Source organism: Schistocerca cancellata, chromosome 4 (genome assembly GCF_023864275.1).
Source record: "Schistocerca cancellata isolate TAMUIC-IGC-003103 chromosome 4, iqSchCanc2.1, whole genome shotgun sequence".
Taxonomy (NCBI): Eukaryota; Metazoa; Arthropoda; class Insecta; order Orthoptera; family Acrididae; genus Schistocerca; species Schistocerca cancellata.
Window position 1 is genome coordinate 303,851,637 of NC_064629.1, and position 17,573 is coordinate 303,869,209.

The following is a 17,573-nucleotide window of genomic DNA, read 5'->3' on the forward strand; positions in this document are numbered from 1 at the left end:
ATGCCTTATTAGGCAATGAAGGCTTTCACGACCGGATGGTACTGTTGTTGATAATTCTTCCGGGTTATAAGGGCGTGGTCCATGGAATACTTATATTCCTAACATTTCGTCCAATACTACGTTGGATATCCTCAGAGGTATGGCTGGTCCTGTTGAGTCCTGCAGACGGACGAGTCGGGCGTCGGAGAGCGGCCTAAATACCGAGGAAAGTGGGCGTGGTCTAGCTTGCACATAGTAGCAGAGAGAAAACTAGTCAAAGATAAAATGTAACTATCGATAATAGTCCGTCATAGATAAAAATCACTTATCGATTCTGTAACGCCACTGTCCAGACCTCTCTTAATTTCAAGGCCTCTTCTTTTCTATTAAAATTATCTTCATGTTTATAAATTTCAATAGCCTCCCTATACAGTCGTGGATAAAGTTCGTGGTAGCACTTAAAACTGTAGTTTCAGAAAACTTAACTACATGGTCACCGGACTGAAGTGCATGTTCCGCATTATCTATTTTACCCAGTCGGCAAAGACTTTTATGCTCCTTTACCCTCGTATTCACACTTCTTTTCGTAGTACCAATATAGACCTCACTTTATGTTTCAGCAAAATTTTGCCGATTCGATCTGTAACCTTACTAATGAAAGGTAAAGACACCGTGTTCTTCCATTGTTGTGTACCATCCTTGTCCTTTGGCCTGCTGTAATTAGGTCTTGCTGAAACATAAAGTGAAACCGGTATTCAAACCTACCAGAAAAATAGGACAAGTACTTCGTTCTGTTAAAGATAGAAGGCCACCATTATCATCTAGCGGTGTGTATAAAATTCCGTGTACCTGTGGCAAGGTCTATATTGGTACTACGAAAAGAAGTGTGAATACGAGGGTAAAGAAGCATAAAAGTTTTTTCCGACTGGGTAAAATAGATAATGCGGAACATGCACTTCAGTCCGGAGACCATGTAGTTAAGTTTTCTGAAACTACAGTTTTGTGCTACCACGAACTTTATCCACGACTGTATAGGGAGGCTATTGAAATTTATAAACATGAAGACAATTTTAATAGAAGAGAAGAGGCCTTGAAATTAAGCGAGATATGGACAGTGGCATTACACAATCGATAAGTGATTTTTATCTATGACGGACTATTATCGATAGTTACATTTTATCTTTGACTAGTTTTCTCTCTGCTACTATGTGCAAGCTAGACCACGCCCACTTCCCTCGGTATTTAGGCCGCTTTCCGACGCCCGACTCGTCAGTCGGCAGGACTCAAGAGGACCAGCCATACCTCTGAGGATGTCCAACGTAGCATTGGACGAAACGTTAGGAATATAAGTATTCCATGGACCACGCCCTTATAACCCGGAAGAATTATCAACAACAATGCCTTATTAGGATTTCAGCTTGCTAACACTGATGTGGTGATCACCACGCTTTTCGTGCTAACTGCACAACCTCATATCACCTGTCACATGCTGTACAGAATGCCCTATCAGGAAATTTCAGTATTCTGAGAGATGCTATAAATGATCATTTGAAACAAAAACTTCATGAAGACATATAATCCGCTCCGAAGGGATCCAGGGGCAAACGCTTGTAAATTTCAATAATTTTATGAAATGGAGCGATGGTATTTTTCGGTGGGCTGACTGGAGGCAACAGGACTAGCAAAGCCTGACCGACATTTCCCACAAGTGAACCAGGGTACTTCTAGCTGGTGATCGGAACACCAAAGTGTTTATTGGCTTTGTAGCGCAAAAAGACCAGGGCAAAGCCAGGTGTCATTTGCCACAAACCGCGGCACGTCCGCAAACCAATTGGGCCTACTGACCGAGCTGCCGGCACGCAGTTACGTACTTTGAAGCCGCGGTGGCAGTGAGCCGCACGCTACACTCCTGCCTGCCTGCGGTGCGTGCGCCTAAAACAGGCCTCTCCACGTCTGTGCACCACGTACTTGATATTCTAGGAACATCTAGCGTCGGAATTATGTGCGAGAATAAAGTTTTATGCTACGACGAGGTGTTCTATGTGAAAGGCAAGCATTTTTTTTATGGTCAGTGTGCTGCTGTTGTTGAACCCGTTAAGACTTCTGTATATGTGCATGTACGTTTGTTTAGGTGTGGAAGGTCGTTATGTTACCTTGTATGATTCCCTCTTCTTTAATATATTCTTCTGTTTTAGTCACATCCTGTGACTATGTCCATAGAATTTTATCCTTTTTCCAGAGATATCCGTTACTGTTTCTGTCTGTTTGCAGAGCTTTCACGACGGCCTCTTTGTCCAAACTCCCTTGCGAAAATTAGGTCCAAATATTTTCCTCAAAAATTTCCTTTCCTGCTTTTCAGTCTCTCTTGTGTTTGTTTGACCAAGAATCGTCGTATTTTCTGCAGCGTGGAGTTCCGATAATACTACTGTGTTGTAATACCTTAATTTCGCATTGACAAAGAGAGATTTGTTACTGAAATGACGCAAAGTGAGCTTGTGTGCTTCTTATAATGTTGAGATTCTTCCTTGGTTGGGACTATTGTGTTCAGTCGTGATGTCTGGATGGTCTCTCCTAGATACCTAGATTTTTTAAAGTGTGTAACTTAGGACACTTCCCCTCACCGACTTATAATGGAAAGATTATCTGCAAGCTTCCTCCGACCTATTTAATTTCCACGTAGGAAATTCGTAGGCCAGTTTGCTGTGAGCTTTCGTGACACTTCTCCAGGACAAGTTTGGCTTCTCCTCTAATGTTTGTAAAGCAGCGATATCGTCTGCGAAAGCCAGACACTTCATATTGATTCTCTGCTCTTTTTTAATCCCGATTTGGAGTCCCTTTATTTCCTTTTCCCATGATTTCACAATTTTTTACAGGATTGTATTAAATGGGAGAGGGAGAGTCCGCCTGATTCGCGAACATCGGTGTGGATTTGAAACGCTTATGAAGTTTCTCCCATGAATGTAACTTTTGAGGCTGTAGCTGTTAACATCAGGTGGATAACTGCCATTGATTACCTGTCAATCGTGAATTCCTAGAAAATATGGAATAATGTTTGGCTATCTATGAAATAATAAATCTTCTTGTAGTCGACAAAAGCTACACCAATACACACGCGTAAGCTGCCCAAGAGATATTCGTTTTATTTATTTATTTAATGACAGAATAGTATCTGGCACATGCCAATCATCACTGGCGTCTGTATTACAGAAGGCAAAATATCTCTCAATATACATTTATCTCTAGTGTACAGTGTTTCCTGTTACTTAATGTGACTGCTACTTTTTCATACATGTTAATTTGCCTTATACATGGTGTTCCTAAAGTCCCGTTATGAACTTATGGGACTTGTGCAGAGAAATGAGTACATAGTATTTTCCATAGGAACCCTCGTCCGGAAACGTAGCGTTTCGTTCTAGGATGGTCTCAGTTCAGGTGTTTAACTGATTCACTTCTGCTGAGGAGTTGAATTAGGCTTGACGCAATACAATTATTGCGTAACAGTTCGAGAAGAAACATAACGAAACATCCATTTATCACTTAAGCATATTTGCTTGTATTAACATCTAAACATTACGTGTTCACATTATTCCGAAACAAAAAATGATCCAGCATACTTTACGCACAGAACTGTACTGTTGCATTATAAAAGCGGCTCAATGTGGCGACCATCAGTGTTGTTACAGACATTGTACCTACGAGCATGTTCTGGCATACACTCTCCATTCCACCTGGTGTCTCTTCAGTTTCTAGTGCAGCGGGCAGAACTCGCGCCAACAGAACTTCCTCCATCTCCACATGAGTCTCGTAAATTAAATTTTCCATACGACCCCACAAGAAGTGGTCCATAGGAGTAAATCCGATGAACGCGTAATCCTGTATACACTATTGCATACCAGGAAAAGCAACTCTGCGGCTTTTCTCTTTTCCTCAGAAGACGTGGACGTGCTACTCACTCGTGGTCGTGCGGTAGCGTTCTCGCTTCCCACGCCCGGGTTCCCGGGTTCGATTCCCGGCGGGGTCAGGGATTTTCTCTGCCTCGTGATGACTGGGTGTTGTGTGCTGTCCTTAGGTTAGTTAGGTTTAAGTAGTTCTAAGTTCTAGGGGACTGATGACCATAGATGTTAAGTCCCGTAGTGCTCAGAGCCATTTGAATCGTGCTACTCATCTGAATTCAAAGCGTCGTAAAACGGAAACGACACGTTTCCGAACATGGGTTCCTCTTCAAAATGTCATGTAGTCAGTCCCCTCTACATGTCGCAGAAGTTTGTAACGGGAATTTCCTAACACCCTGTATACTGGTGTCTTAACACGTGTCAAAGACATTTGCCAATAACAGTCATATAATTATCTAGTTATATGTCAGTTTTAATTAGCATGATATGCCTAACGTACGTATATACTCATTTAGTCGTTTATTTCATAGTTTATGTAATGATATTCCTAAACTGTATTATATGTGTTAAATACGAGGAATGCAGAAGGTTAATGTTTCAGTAAAAGGTGTCTCACCAATCGAGTTACACCATTACATGCTTACGTGATTATAAAACAAATGAAAAAAGTTGCCAGATGTGTAAAACAAAAAGGTTAAATGATGTAGATAAAAAACAAATACGAGAAAAGAATAAAAAGAATGAATTCTTAAAGACCAAACTGTATTTATCACAACTAAAAATAGGAAAACGACTAAAAAATCGTGCATTTGAAATAATTATGAGATCGATTAACAAATTTGACAAAAGCGAACATCAAACGATAAGATTTAAGCATCAGAAAGAAAACATAATATTTTATTCCATCATCATAATCAAACACGAGCAATTTTGGAGTTTGATTCAGAATTTAAATGTTTCGATATAGTTACATGTTGACAAATAGAATCCATACATATTGCAAAAATGGTTGTAAGTATGCGTGTATGTATGTATTATGTATGTATGTATGTTTGATTGTTTCACATCTCCTCCTAAAGCACTGGACCGATTTCAATCAAACTTGGTACACTTATTACTTACTGTCTGCAAAGACCCGTTGTTGGCGTAAAAACCACCTACCTATCAAAAGGGTAGTGGTGGGTGTGGAAAAGCAGTGTCGACCACGATGCGTGGAAGCACAGATTTTATTAATCCAGTATTTGAGAATGAGAGCACTTAGTGACTTGCAACAAACTTTAACATAATTTCAAACTTTTACGAGAATTTCTCTCACCCACAAAATGATGAACGGGAAAAAGTTTATCGCTTACTACATTTTCGATGTTCGTGCAATATAAATGCCACATCAGGCATGACGTTTTAATTAATTACTTCCTTATTACTAACTTTATTCGCGACACATATTGCAGACAGAATTCACATACACTATTCGAATATACCTGTAAAATTATATCAGGATGCTACATGCCTAAGTCTACATCTACATCTACATCTACATGGACACTCTGCAAATCACATTTAAGTGCCCGGCAGAGAGTTCATCGAACCACCTTCACAATTCTCCATTATTCCAGTCTCATATAGCGCGTTGAAAAAACGAATACCTATATCGTTCCGGATGAATTCTGATTTACCTTGTTTTATTATGGTGATAGTTTCTCCCTATGCACATCGGCTTCAACAAAATATTTTCGCATCCGGAGGAGAAAGTTTGCGATTGAAATTTCGTAAGAAGATTCCGCCGCAACGAAAAACGCCTTTGTTTTAATGACGTCCACCTGAAATCCTGTATCATTTCAGTGGCACTCTCTCCCCTGTTTCACGATGATACAAAACGTGCTGCCCTTCTTTGAACTTTTTCGATGTACTCCGTCGATCCTGTCTGGTAAGGATCCCACACCGCGCAGCAGTCTTCTAAAACATGACGGGCAAGCGTAGTGTAGGCAGCCTCTTTAGTAGATCTGTTACATTTTCTAAATGTCCTGTCAATAAAACGCAGTCTTTGGTTCACCTTCCCCACAACATTTTCTGTGTGCTCCTTCCAATTTAAGTTGTTCGCAATTGTAATTCCTAGGGATTTCGCTGAATTTGCAACCTGTAGATTTGACTGATATATCGTGTAACCGAAGTTTAACGGATTCCTTTTAGCGCTCATGTGGATAACCTCAGACTTTTCATTATTTAGGGTCAACTGCCAATTTTCGCACCATACAGATTTCTATTCTAAATCGTTTTGCAATTTGTTTTGATTTTCTGATGACTTTACTACTCGATAAACGACAGACTCGTCTGCAAACAACCTAAGGCAGCTGCTCAGATTGTCTCCCAAATCGTTTATACAAATAAGGTACAACAAAGGGCCTACAACACTACCTTGGGGAACGCCAGAACTCACTTCTGTTTAATTCGATGACTTTCCGTCAGTTACGACGAACCGTGACCTCTCTAACAGAAAATCACGAATCCAGTCACATAACTGAGCGGATATTCCACACAAAATTCAAAAATGTGGTATTGCAAATGAAGAAACAAAAAAAGGCGTGTGTGTTTGTGTGTGTGTGTGTGTGTGTGTGTGTGTGTGTGTGTGTGTGTGTGTGTGTACAATCTAACTTCTGCACCATTTCAGTGCAGTAATGTGTTCATTGTAAATAAGTATTGTAGTAGTTCTATTACATGTTTATAACCTTATAAATAAAAAAAACATTTTTTATTTTAAATTCTGTGCATTAGTGTTTGTAAAATGATTCTTTCATATAGTGTTCATTAAAAAAAATGACGAATCATTCCACTTGGGACCTGTGGAAGGTACATTAGCTTATTTGTTTCAGTTGTAAATATTTGTCATGTATTATTGTTTTTCTAACATGTTCTACATCCTGGAGGACCTCCTCACTGCGGATCAATTGGAATGAAAGTAAATCTAATGTAATATCTGCTTTTTTGAATAGGTATATTTTTCGTTTATTTTTGGATGACTTTGGGGTTACAATATTCAATCTCGCTACGACAACCCTGTGTTCACTAATTTTTTTATCCGTTTTGATGCTCGTTATTAGCTCAGGATTATTTGTTGCTAAGAGGTCAAGCGTGTTTTCACAGCCGTTTATTATTCGCATGGGCTCATGAACTAACTGCTGGAAATAATTTTCAGAGAAAGCGTTTCCCACAGTTCCGGGTGATTTTTTTATGTTTATCTCCGGAATTAAACTTGTATTTTCGCCAACATATCGAGGCTAAATTAAAGTCATCGCCAACTACAATTGTACTGAAATCAAACTCAAGTTTTCTTTGAACCTTTCAGCAATCGTATCATCTGAATTGGGAGGTCAGTAAAAGAATCCAATTATTATTTTATTTCGACTGCCAAGAATGACCTTTGCCCATACTGACTCACAGAAACTATCTGCTTTAATTTCGTGACAAGGTACAAACTACTTCTAACAGCAACAAACACACCATATCCAACTGTGTTTGGCCTATACTTTCGGAACACCGTTAGACTCTCCGCAAAAATTTTCGGCTGAACTTCTCTCGAGCTTTAGCCAGCTTTCAGTGCCTATAACGATTCGAGAGTCAGTGCTTCCTATTAGCGCCTGGAGCTGTGGTACTTCCTCAACATAGCTACGACAATTATCTACGTTCTTCCTGTGTTCGGCCTGCACCCTGTGTGACTGAAGCCCTTTTTGTGTTTTCCCGAGACCCTCTAACATAAAAAACCGCCCAGTCCACGCCACCACCTGCCTGTAGTGGACTCCTGGCCTATTCAGTAGAACCCGAAACCCCACCACCCTATGGTGCAAGTCGAGGAATCTACAGCCTACAGGGTCGCAGAACCATCTGAGCCTCTGATTCAGAGCCTCCACTCAGCTCTGTACCAGAGGTCCGCAATCGGTCCTGTCGACTGTGCTTCAAATGGTGAGCTCTGCTTTCATCTCGCAGACAAGACAAGCAGCCTTTACTACTTCTGTTAGCCGCTCCAAACCATCCAAATCCAAAGTGACACACACCATTGCTACTAAGTTGGCTGCACTCTGTGCTCTTCATGGCATCCAGAACGACCCGTTCCACTTATGGAATGGCACCACACTGTATGCACAGAGAGTGAACATTGACTTTCTTCCCCTTCTTGGCAGCCATGTCCCTAAGGGGCACCATAATGCGCCTAACGTTGGAGCTCCAAACTGTCAATAATCCCACCCTCTGTGATTGCCCAGATCTTGCAGGCCGAGAGTCATCCTCTCAAACAGGACAGGCGACTGCATTTGGCTGAGCGACAGTGTCAGCCACAGACAGCACCTGGAACCTGTTTGTCAGACTAACTGGGGAGTCCTTGCATGCGGGCCCCTGAGAAGTCTTTCGCCTGCCACTCTCCGAGGCGACCTCCCACTCGACCACAGGTGAGGGGTCAACCCCACTGCGAATAGTAACTGATTGGACGACTTGGACATGCTGGACGTCCATTGGATCCCACAGTCGGCCCACAACAGTGGTGCCCATCCACTGCAGCATCAAGCTATGTAACCGAAGTCATCATAGCCTGGAGCTGAGAGTGAAGTGTCACCAACTCGGCTCACATCCGCACAAAACAATCACATTCCCTGTTTATACGAAAGACCTTGGAAAACTACACTGCAAAGATAAACAGATTATCGATTCGTGCTACGGATCTCCACTGTAGACACTGACTAAAACGCAACAACTGTGTCTAATAAATTAGATTAATACTCAGAGATTCAGAAACTGAACTACCGAAGCACTCAGGTGATACTAAATAATTTGCCCTTGATTAGGTTGTAAAAAGTCACAAAATCCGTTTCCTTTCCGATGTAAACGAAAACACGAGAGCTGTGGCTTTTAGATATTAAATTAATACGCAGAAACTCATTAAATTAAACTATCAAAGCACACAGATGAAATCACACAATTCGCTCCTGGTCAGGAACTGGTAAAAGTCACAAAATCGGTTACTTCCCTGTTGCTGCGTCTGCCTCAGCCGGTCGCTGTTGCCTGAGTGAACACATTAGTTGCGTCCGTCTGGGGCATGAAGGTAAATCAGTAGTGGCAGAGCACAGCCTCAACAAGGGACGTATGTTCTAATTTGAGAAATCAAACATGTTGTGCCGAGCTAGATACTTTTGGGTGAGCATAATCGAAAAATCAATTGAGATAAGGCTCCATGACAATCGTGTCAATAGGGACGAGGGCTACCAGCTATGTTTGGCATGAAGCCCTGCACTAGCAGCTATATGCCAAGACCGGACCCAGCAGTTCACGCTTCGCGAGTAGGGGCAATAATAAACGCAACGAGGTCGCCGAACTCAGCACCTGGGGAACGGGTGGGGAGACAGGCCCACCCAATCTCGCCACTTCACCAGAAAATGATGAGAGTGACAGTCATCCAACATGTGCTGAGAAAACAGTATATAAGTTAAATTATATGAAAAGAAGCAGTCACATTAAGTAATGCGAAACGCAGTACATTAGAGATAAATGTAGCGTAGAGTTGTGTATATTATACCGGCTCTACGTTCTTACTGGACGCATATTGTCAGGCAAGAGTTCTGTGTGTTGAAGAACAGATCGTCTACAGCCAGTGTTGATTCTGTGATAGTTAACCATCAATTTTCTGTGTACATTGCAAATACAATTACTGCTATAAAGTAAGGGACAATATAATGTTCTATTTCTGGGTGAATATACATGAAATTATCTTAGTTTTCAGGGAGTCATTAACCTGTATCTCTTGTGCTCCGTTTGTAGGAAACTAACAACGAAAAACTGCAGAATGAAACGGATTGCCCAATAATTTCAATGCGGAAGAAGCCATGGCAGGCAAAATGTGGGCTATAGTTGCCCATCCAAGCGATATCGCCGAATGCAAGAGAACTCATGAAAGCTCCAAACAAAAATTTAAGGTGTACATATGAAGCTCGTGAACTGACGAAGAGCCCATGCATAAAAACAACTAACTAAAGCACAGGAGAATAGATGTAGAACTACAGCTCCACCCGTGGAAAAGGATTTTGGAGACTCTGCGGGGAACTTACCACTGAAACTCATTCGTAAAATAGTACAAGAAGATCGTATGGGAAAAAAATTATCAGATGCAACGAAAAGCAAAATGTGGATTTATGCAAAATGTGCAAAGGGGGAAGGGGGAAAGGAGTGAGAAAGTTATAGTGTAGTGCCTTCAAAAAGTGATGTAAGAACTAAAATATGTGTAAACTAAAGTACGGAACGTTCCTTAAACTTAAACTAGTACATATCTTTAAGATCAGGGACATAGTTTATGAGGGTGTTACAATTTATGCACCCATGGTGCAGATTAGGAAACCAGTTTCCTAATTTGTACTACTTGCAGGATGTTTAGAAAATTAAGCGTAGTGTGTTAGTTTTTCTCAGAATTTCCATTCTTTAAATTAGATACCAAGAACAACATCTTACAGTTAAGGATGGAATTGTTCAAATAATTTTGTAACTAACTGTTTAGTCTATAGTAAATGAAATCACGAAACTGGTACAGTTCTGTCTTCTATAATGCAGATGCCGCTGATGATGAAGATGCGGCCGATACTAGTCTGGAAATAAATAAATAAATTAAAGTAAACTCTACTGGACAGTTTACGTGTGTATTCACAACACTTGCACAATGTCACAACAGTGGAATTAGAAATATATGTTTAAAGGTACTGCTTCTGGGACTATAAGCAGTGAGGTGTGAGTAATTTGATGTAAAAATGTGAAATCATACACTTGTGAAGAGTAAAAACCCGGAAAGGGCGAATTATTGACAACAGCGTAACAATGCTGTTACCGGAAGTTACTTTCTGAATCACTGGCGGGAACTTGTGTGGGAACGCCCAAAGTTAAAACTGGAAAGGGTGCTGTGGCGGAGTAATTTTTGGCGTGAGGCAATTTGCCCATTTCCGCAATGTTGTATATTTCTTAGCCTTATAAATTATCACTTGACCCAATTTAAATTTCTTGTTGTTTTTAGTTGACTTATTTTTTCTTGCAAAATCGTATTGCACCATTTTTACGTAGCACAAATTACGCATTTACGCCATCGTGGATTTTTACACATTAAAAGTGGAATTTTACGCTATCTTGGGTTTTCCCCCCAATTTTTACGGAAAGTATTGAAAGGTGGCTGGAGTGACGTTATGACAGCCATCTTGAATCACCAGAACCATACGACGTCGATTGCATCATAAATACCACTCAACTATTATTGCCGAATGCCCTGAGGGAGAGGAAGTAATTCAGGCACTACAACTTCTTCGATGTAGTGGTAGATAGCTCTCAATCCGAAGTGGCTATGATTGCATGTTGTGCCCAGCAGTGTGTAAGGGACACTCTTTTCTAATGTAACCTTTTTTTATACAAGTACCCGATACCAGGATTAATCCCGAATCTGGTATAGGTGAACATTCTCGTCTGTTTCTCTGAAAGAATTTTGTATACGAAATCTTTCTCTGAAAGATTTTCTATACGATAGAAATATTTGAAATTACGAAGTATCTGGCATATTTAAAATTCTTATTATTAATTGCACTATCTAACGCTAATTATTAAATTTATTTCTGGACTCATTTATAAAATAATGTTATAACTTGGTGATGATTCTTCTTTTGTTGAGAATGTATGTAAACTCTTTCGCTTTGTAAACTCTTTGGAATATTGTGAGTAACGCAAAATGCTGGGAGTAGTGGGCACGCCTCTGATGGAAACGCACGTGTTTTTTAATTTGGTCTACAGCAATGTATGGTTGTATGAAAATGGATATTGTGAAATCAGTGTGATATAGAAGGACGGGATAAAAGAAAAGAAAATCATAGCAACAGATAGTACTTCATCAGTTATTTAGTCATCAGGAAACCACAACGTTAACTCAAAATTTGAGCCGCAAAAATCTACCCCTAGACGCCAGAACTGGAACTAACAACAAGAGAAAATGAAGATAAGTAAAAATTTTTTCTTTTGTATATCTTACGCCTCACGAAGTTTCCAAAACTTGTGCAGAGACTGAGAATTTTAATAGTGATGTATGGGAGTGAAGATTACAAGTGCCACAAAACATGACATGCAATGTTTATCGGCTAAGCTGCTTAACAATTCAGGTTGACAGCTGCGGTCTTACACAAATGTAAATAGGGACTTCCAAAAGCAAGTTACACATGTCGTCCCACGCTAAGACCACTATGCGACAAGAGTAGAGCCTTGTCAGAAGTGAGTACATGTACCAGATTTCCTGCAGACACAGTTCTGCTGCGGTGCGGATATCAGGTGCCTCACAGTGTGCGAGTAAAGCTGCGCGGTAAGTGGAAACGTACTCCAATGTTGCAACGATCGGGACGGTGTGATTCTCGAATGCAAAAGTCTAAATTGCACGCAGATTCAACTCGAAATCCTGGAGGTATATGGAATACGTGTAATGTCGCGTCCAGCTGTAATGAAATTGACCAGTTCGATAAAGGCCGCACAGACGTGGGTTACTTTGATCGGGAAGGAAGGCTGTCGACATCGTCAAGAGACGACAACGACCATGCAACCTTTTCGGCAAGCCGAAAGAACATCTGGGGAGAAAGAGATTTTCCAAAGATGAGATCGTTCACACAGCAGTGCCCGAATGGCTGCGTGACCAAGGAGTGGATTTCTATCGTCGAGGAATCGAAAGATTGGTAGAACGTTCCGACCGCTGTTTGCAGAGACTTGTAAAGTATGTCGAGAAAGATTCATGTTTCTATGTCACTTTGAGGTATAGAGCAGCATTCAATAAAGGTTACGTGGCCTGAAATAATAATTTGTAACTTAATTTTTGAAGTCCTCTCGTAGCAATCACAGTTGAGAAGGTCGATGCGAAAGCTGTATGGAAATACTACATTTCTGCACTAAGCACGTCGTCGTACATGTTCCCATTACAATCATACTCATATATAGTGTCTGGATAATAGATACGCAAAGGCATATGTGCCACCGGTTCAGCCCACGGCAGACAATATTAAACTTTCGACGTAGACGCTTCGCGCCAACTATGAAAACGGAAGCACACTGCCCGTTACGATATGCAGACTAGACAGTGGTCATATTACGCTGTGATCGCTCCGCGTGGTTCAGTAACCACTCGTTGTTGCGCGCAGCCGTCTGTATCTATTAGTTCCACATTCGCATTACTGCCCGATCTGCATGCCATTTATGAGCCAAAATGTTTGGGTATGTCAAACCCATTTCCTGAAGACAATTCATTCTGTCTCGTTCAAACTCACATTCTGATTTATTCTGAGAGTTTTATACCGAATAACTCATTTAGAGGCGGATCTGATCCCACATGGTACACAAAACAGGTCAGAACACTGTTGCAGTAGCAACGATATAAAGAATGTAAAATTTAAAAGAACGCAAAATCTCCACCATTGACGAAGTTTTACAGATGCTCTAAATTTAGTGTGGATTTCAATGCGAGAGGCTTTTAATAGTTTCCACAACGGCAGAAAATCTAAATAGATTCTGGTCTTACGAGCAGTAAACCAGCGACAAGACACAAAAATACCTTCACTGCTCGATAGCGATGGTAACGTTACCAGTGACAGTGCCACTAAAGTAATTACTAAATGAGGTTTTCCAAAAGGACTTCACCAAAAAAGACGAAGTAAATATTCAAGAATTCGAATCAAGAACAGCTGGCAACATGACTAACTTTGAAGTAGATTTCCTCAATATAGCGAAGCAACTCAGATCGCTTAATAAAGGCAAGCCTTCCGACGCAGATTGTATACCAATTAGATTTCTTCCAGGGTATGCTGATACAGTAGCTCGATTCCTAGCAATCTTAGACAACCACTCGGTCGACGAAAGATCAGCATCTAAAGATTGGAAAGTTGCACAGGTCACACCAATAATTAAGAGAGGAAATAAGAGTAATCCAGTGAATTACAGGTCCGTATCACCCACGTCGATTTGCAGCAGGATTTTGGAGCATATACTGTGTTCGAGCATTATGAATTACCTCGAAGAAAGCGATCTATTGACACACAGTCAGCACGGATTCAGAAAATATCTCTCTTGTGCAACACAACTAGCTCTTTATTCTCATCAAGTAATGAGTGATATCGACAGGGGATATCAAATTGATTCCATACCCTTAGATTTCCAGAAGACCCTTGACATCGTTCTTCACATGCGACTTCTACTCAAATTGCCTGCATACGGAGTATTATCTCAGTTGTGAGACTGGTCACGTAATTTCCAGCCACCAAGGTCACAGTTCGTACTAACTGACTGAAACCAATCGAGTAAAAAAGAAGTAACACCTGGCATTCCTCAGTGAAGTGTGATAGGACCTCTGCTGTTCCTGACCTACGTAAACTACTGTATATAGGAGACTTGATTGGCGACTCCATATTGTCTTGTGCACTACGACCAGATAACAGGTATACTTGAGTCTATGTGATTGCCGTAAACTTAGTGACAACAGTGCATCCTAATTTAAGTTATACAATATAGCACTGAAGATGGTCACTCAGTGACAGAAAATCGATTTTGCGTTAGTAAAAAATTTACGACCAATGCTGTCTCTTTTTTCAAGTATATATAGGAGACAATCTCAGCAGCCCTCTTAGATTGTTTACAGATGATTCTGTCATTTGCCATCTTGTAAAGTCAATAGATGATCAAAACCAAATGCAAAAATATCTCTTTAGTGAGAAAAGTGGCAATTTAAGTATAGAACAATGTGATGTCCCACATGAGTTACAAAAAGAATCTGTTAAATTCCGGTTACACGTCGCTACGGATATTCGGATTTACCTTATGACATGTTCAATATGCCTGACATCATTGGCGATAATGTGACGCAGACGAATAGTGAAATTCTACATGACCCGCTGAAGTGTAGTAACATCGATGCTGTCGACGTCCTGACTGGCTGTTTCCAGCTCAGCCATGGTTTTGGGGTTATTTCAGTACACATGGTCCTTAATATAGCCCCAAAGAAGGGGTCGCACGGGTTCAGATCCGGAGAATATGGCTGCCAATCGAGGCCGATGCCAGTGGCCCCTGAGTGCCCACGAGCCAGAATGCGGTCCCCAAAGTGCTCCTCCAGGACATTAAATACTCCCCTGCTTCGATGGGTCGATCTCCGTCTTGCATGAACCACATCTTTTCGAAATCAGGGTCATTCTGGATAATGGCGATGGAATTATCTTCCAAAACCTTCACGTACCGTTCGGTAGTCACCGCGCCATCAAGGAATATGGCACCGATTTTTCTGGGACTGGACATTGCACTCAACACAGTCAACCGTTGAGGATGAAGAGACTTCTCGATCGCAAGATGCGGATTCTCAATCGCCCAAATGCGCCAATTTTGCTTATTGACGAACCCCTCCAAATGAAAGTGGGCTTCGTCGCTAAACCAAACCATTCATGCGCATACTAATTCCCATCACGCCCCGCGGCCAACCTTGCAGTTTCAACGTCCTAACGTCCTAACAACGTCCGTTCAGATGTTATGACGATTTTATTTCATATAGTTCAGTAACACAGGTCTACAAAAAAATATTTTTTTAAACTTGTTTCAAATTTGATAGCTGACTTTTATGTACATTTCAAAAATGCAATCCATTTTTTCTATCAAGTCAGGTTTTCTCACAAAAAAGGGAGTATTTTGGATATAATAAAAAAATTTAAGCATTTATCACATTTTTTCATGCGTTATAAAATTTTATTTTATTTATAAATCACGTTGTAAACTACATTTCTAGTACACTTCCATTTCTCTTGAAGCTCATAAGTTCTTATAACAACGCTTTCACTTTCTGTCGAAGCTTCTTTTATTAATTTTCCGGCTGTGGAATCGTCGAGGATCATCTCTTTTTATCATTCAGCAGTAGTCCGCTACAATGTTAACGTTCCATCTTCCTTGATATCTTCTTTCCATTTCTTTGATATCTTGGTGCAATGTTTCGCCCTGATCTTCAGTTACATCACCAAGGTATGCAGGGAAGTAGTCAAGATGTGAGTGGAGAAAATGAACTTTAATGCTCATGTTACAGTCCAGCTCCTCAAAGTTGTCGAGCATGTCTGCGACGATTTTCTTGTAGCTTGGATCTCTTTTGTTTCCTAGGAAACCCGTAACAACTAATTTAAAAGATGTCCAAGTCGCCTTTTCTTTTCGTTCCATTTTGTCCACAAAGTTGGGATCTGTCATTAGTTTTCTAATGTCTGGTCCGACAAAGATTCCTTCCTTTAGCTTTTCCTCTGATAAACCAGGAAACTGACCACAAAGACATCTGAAACACTCCCCTTCTTTTGGCAATGCCTTAACAAATTGTTTCATCAGCCCAAACTTAATGTGAAATGGTGGAAGTAACACCTTTTTGGGATCCACAAAGCTTTTCCTCTCAACATTTTAAACCCCTACCCGTAAGGTTTTTCTCAAGGGCCAAGCTTTTTTATGTAGTGTTGCTTTCTGTCGCTACTGTCCCATTCACAAAGAAAGCAAGGGAATTTTGTATAGCCACTTTATTGACGAAGCAGCATTGAAATCGCTTTTAAATCACCACATAGTGTCCATTTGTGGTCTGAGTAACACAGTTTACTTAAAACCAGTTCAAGGCTTTCGTAACATTCTTTTAAGTGAACCGAGTGTCCAGCTGGTATAGAAGCATACTTATTGCTATTGTGTAGAAGTACTGCTTTAATGCTTCTTTATGAATAATCAATAAAAAGTCTCCACTTATCAGGAGCATATTCTATTTTCAAACGTGTCATAAGTCCAGGAACATCACTGCAAAACACCAGGTCCCCTTCTTGAGAGAAGAAAGATACAAACTCCTTTTCCCTCGATCGATACCAAGAAAAGGATGTACCCGGAGCCACCATATGTTTATCTTTCAATCGAGATCCTAAAACCTCTGCCGATTCTTTAGAAAGGCCTAGGCCTCTAAGTAAATCGTTCAATTCAGGTCCCCTTCTTGAGAGAAGAAAGATACAAACTCCTTTTCCCTCGATCGATACCAAGAAAAGGATGTACCCGGAGCCACCATATGTTTATCTTTCAATCGAGATCCTAAAACCTCTGCCGATTCTTTAGAAAGGCCTAGGCCTCTAAGTAAATCGTTCAATTCAGATTGTGAGAATGGAATGGGATCGGTTGTGCCAGGATCGTAGCAGTCTGTGTCTTCTTCACTATCACCTTGCTGAGCCAATGGATCGTGATCATCTATATCATCCAAAGAATCTGGAGGAGAGGGTATTAGTATTTCAGGTCCATGGGGAATATGGCGAATTGCTGATTGAATGTTAGAGTAAGAAATATCCTTTTTGTTTTCCAAATTGGAACCTCGTACGTTGCAAGAACAAAAATAGTAGTCACCACTATGATTTTTGGGCTCCCTCGAAACCATTGGTATTCCAAAACGTAGGGATTGCTTTTTACGTTGAAACCTTTGCCTCAGTTCTTCAACACACACTGAACAAACTTTGTGTGGGGCCCAGGGCTTATCTTGATCGCCTAACTTTATACCAAAGTAGGTGAAATATACTTTTTCAACAAAATCGGAAATGTTTCTTTGTTGCTTTTTAACGGTATAGTTACCACAAATGTTGGAGAAACTATCTGGCGAGTTTATACATCCTCTGGTAGCCACTGTCCATTGTC

At 40.7% G+C, this 17,573-nt stretch overlaps 1 protein-coding gene across 1 annotated transcript in view; it reads left to right on the top strand.

Moving 5' to 3' along the window:
• The window catches only part of LOC126184540 (transforming growth factor-beta-induced protein ig-h3-like), a 356,879-nt gene that overhangs the window by 196,100 nt on the left and 143,206 nt on the right, over nt 1-17,573 (top strand). The window lies entirely within an intron of this gene.